This window comes from Bos javanicus, chromosome 1 (genome assembly GCF_032452875.1).
Source record: "Bos javanicus breed banteng chromosome 1, ARS-OSU_banteng_1.0, whole genome shotgun sequence".
NCBI lineage: Eukaryota > Metazoa > Chordata > Mammalia > Artiodactyla > Bovidae > Bos > Bos javanicus.
Window position 1 is genome coordinate 144,619,678 of NC_083868.1, and position 18,380 is coordinate 144,638,057.

The following is an 18,380-nucleotide window of genomic DNA, read 5'->3' on the forward strand; positions in this document are numbered from 1 at the left end:
CCGCACCTGCTGTCCTTAGAAACCCAGCACCTGGAGTGAGGCCTGGACCGGGCGTTGGGTCATCACTGACTGGTCCTGATGCTCCCCAGGCACTGTGGCGGGGGCGGGGCGGGAGGCTGGTATGCTGGTTCTGGCATTGGGTCTTGGAGGTGGAGGCAGCACCTTCAAACCCACTGCCTGCTGCGAGGGACCCAGCCAGCCAGCTCCGCCCTCAGGGAGTTGCTGCCTACCCCCTCCCTGGAAGTGTCCCAGGGACCCAGATCCAGCCCAAAGTGACAGACCTCCTCTAGCTTAGCTTCCAGGAGGGATGGCAGGGCTTCCTGGGCACATGAGCCCCCAGGTCTGAGAAACCTGTAGGGCTGCGGCCTTTTAATCTGATACTAAGAGAGTGGAGAGAGTGCTGAGAAGCCAGCAAACCAGAGGCAGCGGACAGGAAGTGGCTGTGTTTTATCAGAAACCAAGATCAAACCAAGATGAACAGGCTCGCCCTGAATACCTTGCCCAGTACACTGCTGATGGTGTTGGCCAGCACGGTGGCCTCGGGGTCCCAGATCTGGGCCCGCAGAGGCTCCGGCCCAAGGTGTGCCTGTGTGGCTGGCCACGTGGTCCCTGCTGTGGTCCCTGCTGTGGCCCCTGCTGTGGCCTGTGGGCTCTGGGTGCCCGTGGGGTGGGTCGTGCCCGAGCCTCTGCTCTCCCATAACCTCTGCATGTGTACCAAAGGCTCTGGGTGGAGGAGGACCCCAGGGTGCCCCTGGGAATTCCCAGTCCTTTTGAGTTCCACCCAGCCTCACCCTGCTGTCTTTTCGGAGGGACCTTGCTCCCTGGTCCCTGCCAAAATTACAATCAGGAGCTAGAAGTGTCAAAATGGAACCGTGGGTCCTTCCTGTTCAGGTCAAAAGCAGAACTCATGCCCTGCTCTGGCCTCCAGGGTCACAGAGTGGAACTAGGAAGAAGGTTTCAGTTCACTGCATGCCCACCCATTTGTGAAAGCCCGGAGTTGCCCCAGAGTTCTCCCAGTCCTTTCAGGTTCCACAGCCGGGTGGCCTGTCGGGCCAGTGTGTGCCCATGACCTCAGCTGACCAGGGCACTGCCAGATCCGGGCGGCCTCAGGAGAGCACCCCACATCTGAGCCAGAAGTGGCTCCAAGTAGAGGAGGGGAACCCCCCATCCCAAGTGCCCCAACCATGCATGTGGCCTAGTAGGGGGCTATAACCCCAGCTCTCCATGCTTGTTCCTGTGGCCACAGATGGAACCCCAAAGGGTCAGCTGGCAGGTAACCCCATCCTGGCCTATGGAAGCTAAGGCCCCTCAGCACCAGGCTGCGGACCCTGAGCTGCTCACAGCTGGAGCCCCTCCCACACAGGGGGGATGGCGAGGGGCGGGGAGAGGGGAGGGGAGCCGATCACAGCTGGAGTGGTACCCCTGGAGCCCCTGCCACCTGGAGGGAAGGGAGTGTACCTCGGTTAGGCAAGACAACCCACAGGCCGCAGGTCCTTCCCTTGACCGCAGGAAGCTAGTAGGGGGGGTGGTCTGTCCCCACAAGTGTCGTCCCCACTCGCTTCCTCACTCAAGCATTGGGACAGCCTCTGCCAATGGCTCCAGCCTGGCCCCGGTGTCCACAGCCCCTCAGGGACAGGACACCTGGACACACGGCAGCTCTGGGAGCTGAGGGCGGCCAGCTGGGAGCAGAGGCAGGGTCTGCAGCCAGCCCTGCGCTCAGCTGCAGGCAGAGGTCACAGCACCCGTGCCCCGCGGCCAGGACTGGCTACCAGAGCCTTGATGCCTGAAACCAGCATCGTGGGGCTTTGCAGACTGAGACCCCTCTGGGTGCTGACGGCTCAGGTCAGTGTCAGTCCGGGTCCCCCAGCGACACGCTCTGCCTCAGCTCTCTGTGTGCCTGGAGGGGCTTGCAGGCCTGGACCAGCTTGAAGAGCCCTCATGTACTTGGGGCGCTGACTCAGCTGGGACAGCTGGTCCAAGAGCAAGGAGGAGGCGCTCCAGCCGGCCACCCGAGCCCAGGTGTGTGGTGCCTCCCTGATGATGTGCCAGCCTGAAGGCTGCACTGCACGCTCCTCAGATCAAAGGGCAGCCCAGCACCAGGACTCAAGGTGCAAAACCCCAAGTCCAGGCAGGTTCAGAAACCCAAGGCCACCCCCACCCCACCCCCACCCCCCAACCCACTGCCACTGGCAAGGATTTTGCATCAGAGTCACCCTTGAGCTTGCCCTTGCCCAGCAGGGGGGCGCTGGCGCAACTGAGTGCAGCCACAGAAGTGGTTCATCTGGAGACCCCGGGCGCCCTGAGGATTACCCTTCACAGTGGACAGAGCTCTGAGCTTCAGGGACTGAGACTCAAAAGAAAAACTGAATCTATTCCTTTCAAACCCCACACACGCCACAAAACCCCATAGTTCATATTTGGTAAAAGACAACAAAAAGAGGAAACATCAACAAAGGGAGAAAAGTTTGAGCAAGAGGCAGTGGGAGGCCCACATCCGAGGCAGGGCGAGCTGATGTCAGATCAGCTTCCTGTCAAAGACAAAGCCTCTGCCAAAGTGCAGACCCCTAGATGAGGCCCCTCTGACTGCCATCAGAGCCTGCCATAAACCCAGAGGCATGGCCAGTAAGTGACGAGGAACAGAAGCGCCCTGGGGAGGTTACAAGAGGAGAAGGCAGTGTCCAGATGCACCCTGGGAGGTGAGGATTCAAGCCTCTTTCATGTAGAAAAAGTGTTTACATCAACCTTTAAACAGGTATCAACCTTTAAAACCAAAAAGACAAAGTTAAGATGTAGTTGTGTCTGCTTTATGTAAAGACAAGAAAGAATTGGACAGAAGCAGATTGCAACAGAGGCTTGAACCCCCACCTCCACTCCAGGACTTAGAGTTTCAGAGAGACCAGGGAAGAGGAGGAAACCACCCACCGATTCTCCAAACCCACACATTCTCAGGCCCATGAAAACCCACCATACACATTCACCACTGCTCAATTCACTGTCCATGGCAGAAATTTTCAGGGCCATAGTTTCTGGCCAAATGGAAAAAAAAATTGATGCCCCCCCACACAGTTGCTAATTGGAACCTTTAAGGCACTCTGCTCAACATCGCTTGAGTTCAAGAGGAAATCAAGTTTAATGTTTACAGACACGTCAGAAAGGAGAGCGCACAGTGCTCACTGATCAACATGGTGAAAACCTCTGTCCCTGCAGAGACAGAAGCCTAAGGGCCTGGGTGGCTTTGTGCCAGATGAAAAGGAGTGATGACGCACACCTGCAGGACAGAGAGCTCGAGGCGAGAGAAAGAGCCAAGGGCTCAGGAAGTGAGGTGAGGGAGGGAGGAAACAGACAATAGAAGAAGCTGGAGAGTCTGAAAACAAATGCAAAAGCTGAAACTGATAAATACACTGAAACCCATTTCTTTGGAAAAAGCAATCCAGTAGGTCTCATCTGGAAGAGAGTGTGTGTGGCAGGTGCCAGGGAGCTTAGAAAGGGAAGGGGCAAGGTGGCTGCCAGCTGGGCAGTGGCCTCTGAAACTCATCTAGAAGCTTTGGGACAGAGTTGGTGCCGCCCTGAACCTCAGACCAATGGCCAGGAGAGAGAAGTGAGCAGCAGGACTCTGGCCTTGGAAGGTGCAGGGCAGAGCACGTTCCTGGGGAGATGCGCCCCCTTCACATCATAGGCCAGGTCAGCCCAGGTGCAGGAAATGAAATGATTAAAGGAATGAGAGACTGCGTATTTCAGAGTAAGGATGCTGAGCATAAAAACTAAGGGAAAAGCTGTTAGAAGATAGACTCTGAGACGAAAACCCTAATTTGAAAAGACACATCCCAGTTGTTTATTGCAGTGCTGTTTACAGTAGCCAGGACATGGAAGCGACCTAAATGTCCATCAATAGAGGAATGGACAAAGAAGATTTGGTATATATATATGATGGAATATTACTCAGCCAGGAGAAAAGTTTGCCTGGAGAAATGTCAATAACCTCAGATATGCAGATGATATCACCCTTATGGCAGAAATCGAAGAAGAACTAAAGAGCCTCTTGATGAAGGTGAAAGAGGAGAGTGAAAAAGCTGGCTTAAAAAAACATTCAAAAAACGAAGATCATGGTATCCAGTCCCATCACTTCATGGCATATAGATGGGGAAACAATAGAAACAGTGACAGACTTTATTTTCTTGGGCTCCAAAATCACTGCAGATGGTGACTGCAGCCATGAAATTAAAAGACAGTTGCTCCTTGGAAGAAAAGCTATGACCAACCTAGATAGCGCATTAAAAAGCAGAGACATTACTTTGCCAACAAAGGTCCATATGGTCAAAGCTATGGTTTTTCCAGTGGTCATGTATGCATGTGAGAGTTGGACCATCAAGAAGGCTGAGAGCTGAAGAAATGCTGCTTTTGAACTGTGGTGTTGGAGAAGACTCTTGAGAGTCCCTTGGACTGCAAGGAGATCCAACCAGTCAATCCTAAAGGAAATCAAGCCTGAATATTCATTGGAAGGACTGATGCTGAAGCTGAAGCTACAATACTTTGGCCATCTAACCCGAAGAATTGACTCATTAAGAAAGACCCTGAAGCTGAGAAAGATAGAAGGCAGGAGGGGAAGGGGATGACAGAGGATGAGATGGTTGGATGGCATCACTGACTCAATGAACATGAGTTTGAGCAAGCTCCAGGAGATGGTGAAGGACAGGGAAGCCTGTTGTGCTGCAGTCCATGGGGTCAGAAAGAATCAGACCCGACTGAGTGACTGAACAACAACATTACTCAGCTGTAAAAAGCATGATATAATGCCATTTGCAGCAATATGGATAGATCTAGAGATTGTCATTTGAATGAAGTAAGTCAAAAAGAGAAAGACAAATGGTATGAAACCATATCATATCACTTATATGTAGAATCTGAAAATTGGTACAAATGAATTAATTTACAAAACAGAAACATATTCACAGACATAGAAAACAAACTTCTGGTTACCAAAGGGGAGAGAGTGGGAAAGGATAAATTAGGAGTTTGGGATTAACATTTACACACTGTTGCTGCTGCTAAGTCACTTCAGTCATGTCCGACTCTGTGCGACCCCATAGATGGCAGCCCACCAGGCTCCAACATCCCTGGGATTCTCCAAGCAAGAACAATGGAGTGGGTTGCCATTTCCTTCTCCAATGCATGAAAGTGAAAAGTGAAAGTGAAGTTGCGGGCTCCTCCATCCATGGGATTTTCCAGGCAAGAGTACTAGAGTAGGGTGCCATTGCCTTCTCCAAACATTTACACACTACTATATATAAAATAGATAAATAAGAAGGACCTACTGTAGAGAACAGGGAAGGGAACCATATTCAATGTCTGTAATAACCTATAACCTATAATGGGAAGGAGAAGGAAATGGCAACCCTCTTTAGTATTGTTGCCTGGAGAATCCCATGGACAGAGAAGCCTGGCAAGCTAAGGTCCATAGGGTTGCACAGGGCTGGACACGACTGAAGCAACTTAGCATGCCCGTACACACGCATAATAGAAAAGAAACTGGAAAAGAATGTATATATATATACAGAATCAATTTTCTGTGCACCTGCATCAGTGTAAATCAACTACACTTCAACAAATTAAATAAAAAAGAAGACTGACTCTAAAAACAAAGTTTGTAGATAAAAAATTGAGTAGATGAAAACATTCAGTATTTGTCTCATGCAGAAGGTGAATGGTAATTTTTGTGTCTAAGGAAATCTCAGGAATAAAAGCAAAAAGGCAAATACCCCATAGAAAAGTCTGTTGTAAACACAAAATGCAGAAGAGAAGAAATGAAACTTGTTCTCAAACATTTGAAAAGGCTGCTCTGGATGATAATCAGGTATTCCAATCAAAGTACCTAGATTCCTGGTCTAGTTATCAAGCTGGACACTGTTTTTAACAACTGTGATGCTCACGAGTGGAACCTACACAGAGGGAAAATGTGTGAACGGTGAGTCCAGCTCAATTTTTCCAATAAAATGTTGCTGTGTGAAAAAAAAGTAAGTGAACAATAACCAAACTAGGCCATTTCTGCTGGATGGCGGCATTGTAAGTGTTTTCAATTTTCTTCATTATCCCAGTTTGTATTTTTCAAACTGCTACAATAAACATATAAACTGATTTTTTCAAAATTCATACATTTAAGAAAATTTCAATTCTGTGGTGGTCGATGCATTGCTTTAAAATATCTCTGGGTTCCCAAAGTGGTCAGTTTTTCTGTCCCCAGTGCGGACAGAGGGCAGTCCTCAGTCCACAGACTGAGGGCGAGTGACTCTCTGCTGGGACGCCGGCTCCCAACTCGGTCACTCATTCACTCATTCTCAGAACAAGTGCTACCTGTCTGGTCTCTGGCACTGTTCTCGATCCTAGGATTTTGACTTCTGCCAAGCCCTTGTGGTGCGCCACACCTCTGTCCCTCCCCCAAACTCCCATCACCCTGAAACCCTCACCACTGCAAAGCCAATGCACAGCCACATCCATGCTGTTTATAAAATGAACTGGGGACTTCCCCGGTGGTCCAGTGGCTAAGACTTCGTGCTCCCAGTGCAGGGGGCCCGGGTTCAATCCCTGGTCAGGGAACTAGATCCCACAGGCCACAACTAAGAGTTTGCTTGCTGCAACTAAGAACTGGCACAGCAAAATAAAAATAAATATTAAAAAAAAAATGAATTGGTGGATTTTCGTCACTAGATATTCAACAAGGGCCTCCAGAACACTGTTGAATGGTTCCAACTTGCAACTAACTATAAAGCATTTACTTTTCGTCTTTTGTAACCAGATACGAATAAACATGTTTACAAAGTAAAACCACAGATGGGTGGGAGCACTGGTCCCGCTGGGCTGCCGTTCTGTGTGTCCCCGCCCTCGGGGCACTGGAAGAGGACCGTGCCCCATGCATGGGGAGGCCCCTCAGGCAGGAGCCCTGGACCTGCTGAGGTCTCGCCCGTCAAGGAAGCTGGCCTCAGTCCCTGACTTACTCCTCATCCAGCCAGGGAACACTTCCAGCTACTCCTAGCTATAGCCCAGGGCACAACTCCCCCGGACGACCCTCCCCTGGAAGCTTCCAGAGTGGTGGAATCAGGCTGCGTGGGTGTGAAGGTCTCTGCATTGCAGACTGGCCAGATCTGAGCACCCAGGAATCTGACCCCACACTGTGGGCTCTGTGGTGACCCGTGGGCAGAGGGCGGAGGCCGTGAAGGCCTGGGCCACAGCAACCTGACCACGGCAGGCACGGCCAGTCTTCAGGGGGAGCCTCAGGCAGCGGGCATGGTCCCTGCCTGGACAGTCACTCAGGACCCCAGGTCCCAGAGGACCAGGGCTGGGTGATGCCCACAGCAGCCTCCCTGTGGGCCTGGCTGCCACTGACACCCACAGCCTCAATTCGTCAGCAGCTCCCTGGCGTGGGGAGGCCAGACCTGCTCCCCATTCCCGGAGGTGGGGGAACCAGACCTGCTCCCCAGGGGTAGGGGACCAGACCTGCTCCCCATTCCCAGGGGTGGGGGAACCAGATCTGCTCCCATTCCTAGGGGTGGGGGGCCAGACCTGCTCCAATTCTCCCAGGGGTAGGGATGTGGCTCTGAGGGTCCCTAAGCCCCACAGCCAGGACAGATGCCAGGACTGGAGCCCCCATCAACCTGACCCCAGGGTTGCTATGCCTAAGTCTATGCCCAGTGCCAAGTGACTGTGGACAGGTCACAGTGACTTCCCATTCTGGACCTCGGTTTCCTCCCGGTCACAGAGAGCCAGGGGTGCTGTGAGCGTGAGTCTCATGCACCAAGTACACAGGCCCAAGGGACCCAGATGTTTGCTCAAACTCTTCTCTGAATGTGCTGCAAAGATGTCTCTTAGACGGAGTCAACATTGAATCAGTGGACTCTGGGTAAAGCGGATTGCCCTCAATGCTGTGGTTGGGCCTCATCCAATCAGTTGAAGGCCTTAAAGGAAAGATGGGGTCCCCCAGGAGGAGAGGCCTCTGCCTCTGGACAGCCTGGAACTCCAGCGGTAGCATCAGCTCTCTGCGGGTTCTCCAGCCTGCCCTGCAGACTTGCGGTCTGTCAGCCTCCATAGTTTCACAGGTCAGCTCCACCAAACCAACCTGTCTCTCTGTACAAACACATGCAAACATGTGCACATGTTTACACACACACACACACACACACACACACGTGCACGTGTCCTGTTGGCTCTGTCTCTCTGGGGAGCCCACACTTCATAGCTCCCAGGAGAAGCACCTCAGGTTCAGGGAAAGCTGCTGGCATTTTTTGACAGCACCTCCAGGTAGGTGGGCACAGCTGTGCCTTCCTGCTCTGTGTGTTTCAGAAGCGGCAAGGGTGCCTGGCTCCCACATCTCTCTGCCCCCAGCAGAGCCCTGCAGTGGTGGCACCACAGTCCCGAGTCCATGTGCTCGGCTGCAGACCTGGCCTCATGGGGTGCCATGCTAAACAGGGATCGTGCCAGGGCTCACGTGGAAGCTTGAGTCTGCTGGCTCCCTGGCACCCCCAGCCCTGCTGCTCGACTGCTGGGACGGTGAGCAGCCTGGACACCCCTAGCTATTGGGGGGGACCCTGGAACAAGCAGGAAGGCCTGCCCGGGTCACAGATTGGCAGCTTGGGGACCTAACTGCACCTGCTGCGTCACCAAGATGCCCACTCACCAGTGGTGGGAGCGACTGGAGACCCCAGGCCCGCCCTAGGGCTGCTGTCCGCACGGCCTGCCCTGCCCAGGGTCAGGGGGTGAGTGGGGGAAGGTAGGGGAGGTGGGGGAGGGGAAGGCGGGGGACATGGCTCTTTCTGAACAGCCCAGGTTCCCTGCCCACTGCAGCAGCTGGACATGGACTTCATCAGCCTGACCATGACCCCATTCCAGGGACAGGGCCCCAGAGGCCAGGGGGGTGACAGATGGCAGCATGGCTGGGACAGGTGGTTCTTGGCATCCCAGGGCCCCTGGGGCTTGGCCCCCCACCCTGTCAGCCACTTGCTCAGTAGGTGCAGGAGGTTTGGGTGGTGCCTCCTTCAGACCTCAGCTCCTGGCTCAGGTGGGATTGGGTGAGATGACCTACAGCCCATTTTAGGTCTTGTTTAGGGAAAAGGGAAATGGACAGAGGCCACATTAGCATTGCAGCCCCGCCCACCTGCAGTGTCACTGGGACTTCACTGTTCCCAGAACTGGCATTCTCAGCTGGCCCCACCACCCACAGGGGCTTAGTCACTAGCGCCTGGTAGCTGCCCCCGTGATGTTGGCTCCAGAGGGACTGAGGGACACACGCACAGTGACAGGTGTGCAGGCTACCGGGCCCCACCCCCACATGCCTTCCAGACCAGGGGGGCCAGAGTCACATGGGGCCCCTCGGGCTCCACGCTGCCCCACCCACGGGGTGAAAACCTCTCCACAGTCCAGTAACCAGCCAGGCGTGGCCTGAGCTGAACTTGTGGGGACCTATGGACACAAGGCCAGCCTTGCCCACAGGCCCACATCGCCACCTCCCAGGGAAGTGGTTTTCGAATCACAAGTCGATTAGACCATCAGCTGGAGTGCAAACTACTAGCCCATTTCACAGATGGAGGCTGAGCAGCCAGCCTGGCCCCACCCGTTTGGCCAGTGTGTGGGTGGGCCTCTCCCATCCCCTGGACAGCGATGCCCCCTCTGCTGAGCTTCTGAGAGGCCCCTGACTTTCTGGGGTATCTCCCCTCAGAAACCTCCAGGAGCTGACTGTGACCTGCCCCAGGGCTGCGCTGGCTAGGTCCAAGCCAATAGCTGTGGGCAGGCACGTCCATGCAGATTTCAGCTGAGAAACCCGAGGCCGGCGGGGCTGAGTCTGGCTGCCTGGCCAGCCGAGCTCCCAGGAAATATCTCAATTTACTCCCGTCGGGACAAATCCCAGGGCAGCCAGGAGTCCCCTTTCCCTGAACTCATCTGGGTCCTTGGACCCTTGTCCCCACACTCCCAGGGGACAGGCCTCCAAGGGCCTGGTTGCGGGAGATTTAGGTCACACACCCAATGACCGCCTAAAGCTTTAACTGTCTCCCCGCATTTTCACATCATTAGGCCAGAACTCATGAGCCTCTGGACCCTGAGAGAAGAAGCAGACCTGCCTTCAACACAACGCACCATGGACACAAACACACACAGACACACACACAATGCACCTGGATACACACACAGACAGACACACACAAAGCACTGTGGACACACACATACGCACAGAGACACATACACTCAGAGGTACCACATGCACACAGACACACACACAGAACAAACACACACAGACACAAAATGCACCATGCACACACAGACACACACAGACACATACACTCAGAGGCACCACACACACACACAGGGGCTCGCTGGAGGACAGACCTGCCCGGCCAACTGTGGAAGCATGAAGAGAGGATGGGGACAGACCAGGGCAGGAAGAGGAGGGCACGGGGCAGGAGGAGGAGGGGGAGGCCCGGGAACCCTCCTTCAGAGCCCGGCCGCGCGGACCCCGCACCCCCGAGAGGGGCCTGGCCTGCCTCCAGCCTCCCTCTGGCTCTGCGGGGCCTAGTGGCCCCCAGATCAGGGGCTCAGCAAGTGCCTGGGCCTTGTTGAGAGACTCCCACGGCGGGACCGAGGCTGAGGTCTGCGCGCATCCTTCCGCCATGCCGGTCCCATCCCCTGGGTTACATGCCTCCCAGCAGCCAGTAGCTCTGCAGCAGTGGGCTCAGCGCTTCCCCTCGTGGGGTCTCAGCTCAAGGGGCCTGGAGCGGACGACCAGGGCCACCAGGGCCCCCGCAGCCTGGGCTCCTCGGAGCTGCTTCCCTCGGGAAAGACAGCAGCCGGGGCCTCAAGACTGAGCAGTTCCCCTTCAGAGAAGCTAGCCCGGACACAGAGGAGCCTCTGTCCACTCACCCCTGGATGCCCTGGAGACCTCGGCAGGGGTGTCCCAGCTGGACTGGCAGGGGCTTCGGCTCTGCTCTTCACCAGGCTGGTGCTTCGTGGATCTGGGAAGACACTGGCCACTGGAGACCCCACGGGTGAAGGCGCGGTGCTTCCTGTTCTAAGTCAGCAACTTGGAGGAAGTAGTTACATGTGCTTGATTGCACCACTTGGGGCCTGTCATCCAGCCCCGGCCCCTCTGCCTACACAGCTCCAGCCCGGGGGCTGTCAGAGGAACAACATGCACACAGACACACCATCCATTATACATGCTCAGGGCGGGAAGTGGAACAGGGTGGGAGCAGATGGAGCAGGAGCAGGGCCCCTGGCAGCACCACCTGTGCCCTCAGGGGATGGGGAACCCTGGAGGGCAGTGCCCAGGAATTTGCACCCCTGGAAGGGACAGCTTGCAGACCGAGCACACCCATCAGAGAAGAAGCAGACAGGCACAGAGGTTCCAAACTTGTATCACAGAAATGGAAAAGCATCACAGGGCCCGCAGGGCAGAACCAGAAAGTGGAGAGCAAATCAGTGAGCAGGCTGTGGGATCAGCTGGGGGGACAAAGGAAAAAGAGACTCAGAGACAGAGATAGAGAGAGACAGAGAGACAGACAGCACACAGGAGGAAGGGGAGGATAAGGATGAGGAGGAAGAGAGGAGAAGAGGAGACACAGACTGATTACATCCACAAAGAAACAGAAAGCAGAACCTTCAGATGAACCCAGTCTCACAAACATAAACTACCCTTAACTCTGTTTGGAAGATGCAATCTCAAAGACAGATAGATGGAGAAATCCAAGAGGAATCCAAGGGTGGGTGTGGGGGCAACAGTAACCAAAGAAATAAGTACAAATTGTTGAGCCTAAGTAACTGTTGATTTTAAACAAATGATAGGAAACATTTAATATTTAAATTAAATTTTAATATTTTAATATTTAATTTTAATAATACATTGTGACTTGTTGTTCAGTTGATAAGTCATGTCCGACTCTTTGCGACCCCACAGACTGTAGCACAACAGGCTTTCCTGTCCTTCACCATCTCCTGGAGTTTGCTCAAACTCACATCTATTGAGTCAGTGATGCCATCCAACCGTCTCATCCTCTGTCACCCACTTCTCCTGCCCCCAGTCTTTCCCAGCATCAGGGTCTTTTCCAATGCGTCAGCTCTTCACATCAGGTGGCCAAAGTACTGGAGCTTCAGCTTCAACATCAGTCCTTCCAATGAATATGCAGAGTTGATTTCCTTTAGGATTGACTGGTTTGATCTCCTTGCTGTCCAAGGGACTTTCAAGACTCTTCTCCAGCATCACAATTTGAAAGCATCGATTTTTTGGTGCTCAGATAGGAAACATTTAATTTTACATGTGGTAACTATTAAAACTCTTCTAAAGAAGAGAAATAGGCAGGTCTTCCCTGGTGGTCCAATGCTTAATAACCTGCCTGGCAATGCAGGGGACATGGTTCGATTCCTGCTTGGGGAACTAAGATCCCATATGCTGCGGAGCAATTAAACAACTACGGAGCCTGTGCACCCTGGAGCCTGCGCTCCACAAGAGAAGCCACTGCAGTGAGAAGCCTGCACGCCACCACTAGAGAAAGCCCATGAGCAGCAACAAAGACCCAGGGTGGCCAAAAGTCAATAAAATAAGTAAGTAAATATTTTTTAAAAAGAACAGAAATAGGAAGTACACAGCTGAAGAAGAAGGAAATACGAGAAAAAAAAATTTTTAAGGCAGAAGCAATAGAACAACAAGAAAGGACTGTGAACTAAAAGCACACAGTAAGACTTTAGGAATGGTTTCAAAAATTCCAGAGAACCCAGAGTTCCAGGGTTGCAGCACCTGTGAACAGGCCAATCTCTCCCTGTTCAAATACAGTCTTGGTGACTTTTTTTGAAAAAAAGAACAAGTTCCAATTAGATGTCTTCTATAAATGGAACTTCCTCTTTATGGAACTATTTCAGAAAATACGACAAAAAAGGAAGAAGAGATTGAGATGCAGCAGTGACTGCCCCTGGCAGTGACCCCACAGAGACATGCCAGTCACAGAGACACCCCTGCCACTCACAGACGTGTTACCTGCTGCCCTAGGCCTTGGAACATGTAGCAACAGACATTAAGATAATCATAAAGTAAATAAAATAATTGATACTGAAGCTGAAACTCCAATACTTTGGCCACCTGATGCGAAGAACTGACTCATTGGAAAAGACCCGGATGCTGGGAAAGATTGAGGGCAGGAGGAGAAGGGGATGACAGAGGATGAGATGGTTGGATGGCATCACTGACTCAACGGACATGAGTTTGGGTAAACTCCAGGAGTTGGTGATGGACAGGGAGGCCTGGAGTGCTGCAGTCCATAGGGTCACAAAGAGTCGGACACGACTGAGTGACAGAACTTAACTGAAATAAAAGTAACAATGTTTACTCTTGAACCTCAATCATATCAACACTTTATCCCTTTGATTGGGAACAAGGAGGACAGAGGGCTGGGCTAGTGGGCATGGCAGAGATGAGAGAGCACCATCAAGGCTGGAAAGAAGCCCCCAGGACCAAGAGAGGTTGCATGAGAGAAGAGTAGGTGTGGGAACCCCAAGACAGGAGACTGGAGAGACAGGAGCCACTTACCACGCCTGGACCGCAGGACATTCACAAACTACCGTCAACAGCTTTAGGCGTGTTAAAGGTTCCGTGATTATCTTAAAGAATCATCACCTTTTAGAGTCCCAAGTTAAGATATTTGCACAGGGTGTTTCGGGTTTGCTTCCAAACAATCAGGGGTGTGGTAGGTGGGAGAGAGTGGAAAGTGAAAGTGAAGTCGCTCAGTTGTGTCCGACTCTTTGTGACCCCATGGACTGTAGCCTATCAGGCTTCTCTGTCCATGGGATTCTCCAGGCAAGGATACTGGAGTGGGTAGCCATTTCCTTCTCCAGGGGGTCTTCCCGACCCAGGGATCTAGCCCCGGTCTCCTGCATTGGAGGCAGACGCTTTAACCTCTGAGCCACCAGGAAAGCCCACCAGGGAGAGAGTGGGCAGGGATGTAAATAAGACAAGATTAGTCGGGAATTGATTGTTGTTGAAGCAGATGCTGAGGACACATGGATTCACTAAACCGTCTGGTCTATTTGTATATGTGTAAAATTTTCTGTAGTAAAAATTTTTAATTCTAAAAAGAAGCATAAAGTTGCCTAATGGGGGTAGAGGTTCAGTTTTGCAAAATGAAAAAGTTCCAGAGTTTAGTTGCATGACAGTGTGAATATATTTCATAATAGTGAACTTTACACTTAAAAATGGTAAAGATGGCTAAATTGATGTTATGTATTTTACCATAATTAGAAAGAAAAAATGTTACCTATTAAACTGTTAAAAGTGACATTGAAGGCTGAAAATAAAGGATTGGAAAACATACATATCACATAACAAAATACTAAAGATACAATATAGAGATAACATTAAAAGATAGAATTAAATGCAAAAAAAAACCACATTAAATGAATAAAGATGTACATAATGAAAGTTCCAATCCACAAAGAAAGTTCAGCCATCCTAAATATATACTAAACAAAATCACAATACATGAAAAATAAAAACTGACAAATACGTAAGTGAACAGATACAACCACAAACATAGCAAGCATCTTTATATGCCTCTCTCAGAAATGAATAGATCCCAAAGAAAATTAGGTCTATGGAGAACTTGAGGAATATAATCCCCAGAGGCAGGCATGGCAACTCACTCCAGTATTACTGCCTGGAGAATCCCATGGACAGAGGAGCGTGGTGGGCTACTGTTGCAAAGAGTTGGACATGACTGAAGCAACTTAGCACACGCTCACAACCCTTTATTTTTAACTTGTATGCAGTAAAGTTAAAAAGGGAGGGAAGTAACAAGCAGATCATTTATTAAGCCACAAAGGAAATTTCCATTTGTTCCAAAGCACAGAGATCATAAGGAGGCCAAATTCAGTGTAATAAAAGTAGATGATAAGTAAAGAAGGTTGTGTGTATATTAGTTACTCAGTTGTGTCTGACACTTTGTGACCCTAGACTACTCTGTCCATGGAATTCTCCAGGCAAGAATACTGGAGTGGGTAGCCATTCCCTTTTCCAGGGGATCTTCCTGATCCAGAGATGGAGACCTGGTCTCTTGCCCTGCAGGCAGATTCTCTCCTGTCTGAGCCACTAGGGAAGCCCGAAGCAAAGAATAGCAGTAAAGAAAAACCCAGCACTCCCAAACTGGAGCCAAACCCAAAGTGGAATAAAAAGATAACTTGTGGCCTTTCATGCACAAGAGGAAGCAATTAAAGTATGGATCTGGAGGTGTCTGTATCCATACAAGACACCCAAAACCATAACACTGAGGTTAAATTTAAAAACAAACTGCAGAAGAAGGCTTCCTACTACACCATGCACATTTGATATGATCCCAGGAAAAGCACCCACACACTCAGGAACCCACGTCTAGGGCAGCGGCTGCCTCTGCAAGTGAGAAGGCAGTGGTCCTGGGAGATGGATGCAGAGGGCTTTAGTTTTGTGTTTTAAAGTTTTATGAAGAAGAAAGAAGAAAACTTCTGGGCAAAGTAAAGCAAAATATTAAGATTTGATAAAGTTGGATGGTGGGTATATGGGTGTTGATTATGCTGATCTCCACACTTTTCTATAGTTCAAAATAATTTATTTTCTTTTTTAATGAGCATTTTTAAAACAAAAATTTTATTTATTATTTTTATAGTTTTGGCCATACTGGGACCTTTGTTCCCCAACCAGGATTGAATCCTCACCATCCTGCATTGAAAAGTGGAATCTTAACCACTGGACCACCAGGGAAGTTTCCAAATAATTTTTCTTTTTTTTTTTTTTTTTTAAAAAGGAACTAACAGGGAGTGACTGCAAATGGGCATGGAGATCTTTTGGGGGTAAGGGAAATACTTTAAAAATGGACTGTGGTGGTGACCGAATAAATTTGCAAATTCAGCTAAAATTCATCATCATTAAATCGTACACTTAATATGAGTGGTATTGGCTTGCAAGCTCTGTCTTAATGCAGCTGTAAAAAAATGAATTTAGATTAAGAATAAGAAAAAAAGGGCCAGTAGCTTCCAGTCCCAGCTGAGACAGAGTAAGCCCAACCCACTCCATCTCTACAGTGACCACAGCTGAAAATATCACACAGGATAAAATGGAGCAACTTTCCAGACAGACTAGGGGGAGAAATCAAAACCTGATGAAAGGCTGCTTTCATTGCAGATGTCTCCTACACCCACGGGTTAGATTCAAGGTAGCTTGAACCCCAGGAGAGACAGGAGGCATGGCCAAGAGAACCCTTCCTTTCTGGTCAGTGGACTGGGAGGAGCAATGCCCTGAAAGACAGACAGAGTGAAAGAGATGCCCTGTTTCATTTTCCTAGTCTTGCCCTAGAGGCAAATTCCTGTCCCAACGCTGCACCCCCAGCATGGTGGTAGTGGTAGCAGCAGCTACAGCAGCAGAAGCTCTGGTCACTTTGACCCACAGGTGACCCAGTCACAGAAAGCAGGAGGCACACCAGTGCAGGAGGCTGAAGTTCCTGCTTTATAGCCAGAGGGCAGGAAAGGAAGCCTCAGGAAGCCGGAGAGCTTGGGAGAAATTAATAAGAAGATCAAGAAGGAGAACACATAAAGCTTCACATGAAGTTCCAGACTCAACTCTGGGCTGGGAATGTATGGAAATGACCCAAAAGAGCAAGTCAAAGCCTTTGAGAGTTGAATCATGGTGTAGATAGACCACCGTCAAGGTTGAAAACTGGATCAGGGGGTGCAGATGAGAAGTGGATTCAAACAGCACTGCAGAGAGTCTGAAAAGTAAACTCACATTGGAACCACATCCCACAGGAGGCAGATCTGAACTTGTGGTCTAACCCAACCAGGCTGATGGGTGGGGCAGGGGCAGGGTTGGGGGAAGAGCAATGTTGGAGAACACTGGAAAAGATTTTGAGAGGATCATTAAACAATGTCCAAAATGTTTAAAACATAATCCGAAAGTTCTCAAACAACAATAACAACAAAGAAAATCTGACCAAATTGTAAGAGGAAAAAAAAAAAATACTAGCTGCCAACTCTGAGATGATCCAAATGTTGAAATTATCACATAAAGCATTTAAATCGATAACTTAAAATATGCTCTATTATGTAAAAAACACATCTTGAAACAAATGCAGAAATATAAAAACTTCAGCAGCAGTATAAAAGCTATAAAAAGAAACAAATGGTATTAAAATATGATTATAGATTTAAAAAAATTCATTGAGTGGGCTTATTAGGAGGGTAGTGAAGACAGCAGAGTGAGTGAACTTGGGGACCAGTAGAAATTATCCAATATTAATGACAGAAAGAAGAAAAGATTGACAACAAATGAAGAGAGCCTGGGGACCTGTGGAATAATATCGAGAGACCTAAGGCTTGTGTCACTGGAGCCCCAGGGTGAGAGGAGTAAAGGGCTGGCCCAGAAAAATATTTGAAAAAATAATGGCTGAAAAATGCCCCAAATTTGACGAAAAAATATACTACTGCTACTGCTAAGTCGCTTCAGTCGTGTCCAACTCTGTGCGACCCCACAGACGGCAGCCCACCAGGCTCCCCCGTCCCTGGGATTCTCCAGGCAAGAACACTGAAGTGGGTTGCCATTTCCTTCTCCAAGGCATGAAAGTGAAAAGTGAAAGTGAAGTCGCTCAGTCGTATCCGACTCATAGCGACCCCATGGACTGCAGCCTACCAGGCTCCTCCACCCACGGGACTTTCCAGGCAAGAGTACTGGAGTGGGGTGCCATTGCCTTCTCCAAAAAATATACATTTACAGATTAAAGAAGCTTAGCAAACCCCTAACAAGATAAAGCTGAAGAAAATCAAGCCTATACACACCCTACTCAGACTGCTGAAAACCAAAGACACAGAAAAATGTCCCGAAAGCAGCCAGAGTGAAATGACGCATCACATGTAGAGAAGCAATCGCTGGAATAACGGCAGATTTCCCGCCAGAGTCCATGGATGCCAGAAGACAATGGAACAACCTGTACAAAAGCTCTGAAAGGAAAGAAGTCCTTTCCCTCAGCTCTGAATTCTATTCCCACCGGTGAAGGGGATACAAACACATCCTCTGACAAAAGTAGGAAAACTAGTGTTCAGCAGACAAGCTCTAAGAGAAACCGTAAGGTTTCAGGAGGAAATGGTATCAGAGGACAACTGGGAAACCTAGAAATGAAGAAAAAAACAGCAGACCCAGTAAATAGCTGGTAAACATGTACGGTATTTCCCCTCTTCAGTTCAGTGCAGTCACTCAGTCACGTCTGATTCTGCGACCCCATGGGAAGCAGCTTGCCAGGCTTCCCTGTCCATCACCAACTCCCAGAGCTTCCTCAAACTCATGTCCATTGAGTCGGTGCTGCCATCCAACCATCTCATCCTCTGTCATCCCCTTCCCT

At 50.2% G+C, this 18,380-nt stretch overlaps 1 protein-coding gene across 2 annotated transcripts in view; it reads right to left on the reverse strand.

Annotated features, from left to right (window-relative positions):
• ITGB2 (integrin subunit beta 2) overlaps positions 1 to 11,072 on the reverse strand; it is a 29,294-nt gene extending 18,222 nt beyond the window's left edge. Inside the window, exon 1 of one of the 2 annotated variants that reach the window (XM_061423370.1) lies at positions 10,900 to 11,072. The gene's annotated coding sequence lies outside the window, so the exon portion shown is untranslated. Of the gene's footprint in view, positions 1 to 10,674; positions 10,828 to 10,899 lie in introns of those variants that run through there. The other variant, XM_061423380.1, reaches the window with a different exon arrangement.
• Between the last annotated feature and the right edge of the window lie 7,308 nt (positions 11,073 to 18,380).